Below are 2,478 nucleotides of genomic sequence, written 5' to 3' on the forward strand. Positions count from 1 at the left end.
TTCCCAGTTGGTGACGCGTTGTTGACAACTGACGTTTGATGGAGGCGACTTTGGTTCACTGAACATATTTTAATGACAATAAACTGTTTATTATTTTAATCGATTACGTCGACTATGGGAAGAGGGCTAATCAGCAGGTTAACTGAAAACACCTGTGTGTGTGTGTGTGTGTGTGTGTGTGTGTGTGTGTGTGTGTGTGTGTGTGTGTGTGTGTGTGTGTGTGTGTGTGTGTGTGTGTGTGTGTGTTTTCAGGGGCTTTAAACGCTGTGGTCTGTCTGCTGTGTCGTGGCTTTTATTGAAACATGGCAGAGGTAAGTTCTTCTTTTCTTTCATTTCTTAGAAATGTTGATGATGATAATGCCTGACAGCCAAATGAGCACGCCATTATTGAGCTGAAAGCTCCGTTTTAATCTTCTCTGAACTCTGTTTAATGTGACAACGCTGAAGTAGGCTTGGGATCCGCAGCTTCCTGTGGAAAACAACTTGTTAACCAAAAGTAAAAACTTTTCCATAGGGTTAGTGAAAACATGCGTGAGGTAGTGTGAGGTACGGACGGACAGTTTGAGCAGCTGGTGGAAATGAAGCAGCAGGTGGAAATGGAGTAGGAGCTGAGATCAACTCTTCAGGTGATCTGGGAGACGAAGGTCCAAATTCAAATCCTGAAGGGATAGCCTTCCTTTTTTTCTTCTTTTTTTAAACCTAGATTTTGTTCTTATCTAAGAATAAAGTTAGGCAGATGTTAGGGTAGCTCCAGTCCCCCTAAAATAGCCCTAACGACGTCCCTGGTTTTAATGCAGAAATGTTACATATTGTACCTTTTTAACCAGTATATTCAGTAAGAATATGTATGTAACCCTAATATCTTCCTCTTTTAGATTTTCTACAGACTGTTCACCTACTTGGGATATGGAGTAAGTATGACAATGATTATAGTGTTTATAACAAAATGCCTAATGTAAGCAGTACATTTCAACACATGTATTTTCTGCCACAGAATAAATGGGAACATGTTCCATTGAGGGACATGATGGCGGAGTTCGCGGCGTGTGAGGGGATGACTGAGGAAAGGACCTCTGGTTCTCAGTCGTCTGGGTGTGCCCCTCACGTGCCGCCGCCACCTCTGCCAGACATACCTAAACAATAAATACAAGGTATGTATTGTAAATGGTTTTTCCTGAGATTCAAAACTAAGTAATGTGGAGTGTTGTGGAGATGCCAGCACTCTCAATAACTTTCTGAAAGAGAAAATGTAGTTGAATATTAAGGCTCAATAACATAATGTTGAACTGTACTTGATTTAACTGGGAGACTAATAAACCTTAATAACATTAGTGTAACATTAACTTAGTTTAATAAGCTAATTTCCATCTGCTGGCTTTTGAACAATGTGTCAAGGCAAAATGCGTCAAGTTAGCAAGACTATAACTATTGTATTATTTCATCATACACCCAAGTTATGCTTGGTCAGTCGCTGTATTAGCGTGTATCAATGTGCTAACTAGGCCAACTGCCTGTACTCCACGCTTAATGGTAATATCGCTAGCTTCTTAGAACGTGATCTCTCTCTGTAGAGACTGACGTAACATTAATGTCCACCAATAAGTGTAATGAACATTTTAAGCACGTTTTTATACAAAATATTTTCTGCTGCCTTCATAAAGTAAGGTGCTGTCATCATAGTATATGACTTCTGTTTTATAATTGTCTGTGTGTCCGTCCTTAGAGCCTACCCCGTCGGCTGCAGCCTACACCCCCAGTTGCACCCACTCAACCCCTCACAGAGGTAGGCCCTTCCACCTCTGATTTCAGGCCCCAGATGAGGAAGAAGAGAGGGATTTGAGCGTGAGCCATTAAGTACGCTCCAGGAGGCTGGCAATATGGAGCCACCACCACCTCCTCCTCCTCCTCCTCCTCCTCCTCCTCAAGAGGCTCTGTCCACAGCAGATGAAGATGAGTGTTTTTTTATTTATTTATTTATTTTTTTATATTAAGCCTCTTGCCTGATGACCCTAGTCGAGAGGGCCGAGGTGAAATTTAGAATGAGGCGGATTTTTCTTTAAAAATGTTGTTTTTGTTTGTTATACATATTTATATGATTTTTAATATCTCGTATGTGAGATGACTTTAGTTTGTTCAATAAATAATTGTTTTAAATGGTGTGCATGACTGTTGTTCCCATCAGTGTTCATTATTCTGTAGGGTTTATGCTTGCTGTGCACATTTTGCTAAGCCTAGATAGATTTATTGTAACTGTAAAAGTACAATATGTTTGGATGAATCGTTTTTGATACCCACATGAAAAAGAAACTTCAGAGGTAAAACTAATCACTAAACAGAATTTCTTTTGGGCATTTTACAGCCTGTATTTGGATAGGACAGCAGAAGACATGAAAGGGGAGAGACAGGGAATGACATGCAGCAAAGGGCCACTGGTCGGAGTCGAACCCAGGCCCGCTGCAGCGAGGAGTAAACCACTAT

At 40.8% G+C, this 2,478-nt stretch overlaps 1 long non-coding RNA gene across 1 annotated transcript; it reads left to right on the forward strand.

Moving 5' to 3' along the window:
- Nucleotides 1-244: 244 nt before the first annotated feature.
- On the forward strand, nt 245-2,040 carry LOC120555354. Its single transcript, XR_005638695.1, has 4 exons — nt 245-311; nt 876-911; nt 995-1,151; nt 1,724-2,040. It is a non-coding gene; the product is annotated as an uncharacterized LOC120555354 (long non-coding RNA).
- The last annotated feature ends 438 nt before the right edge of the window (nt 2,041-2,478 follow it).

Source organism: Perca fluviatilis, unplaced genomic scaffold, assembly GCF_010015445.1.
Source record: "Perca fluviatilis unplaced genomic scaffold, GENO_Pfluv_1.0 PFLUV_unplaced_scaf_90, whole genome shotgun sequence".
Lineage (NCBI taxonomy): Eukaryota > Metazoa > Chordata > Actinopteri > Perciformes > Percidae > Perca > Perca fluviatilis.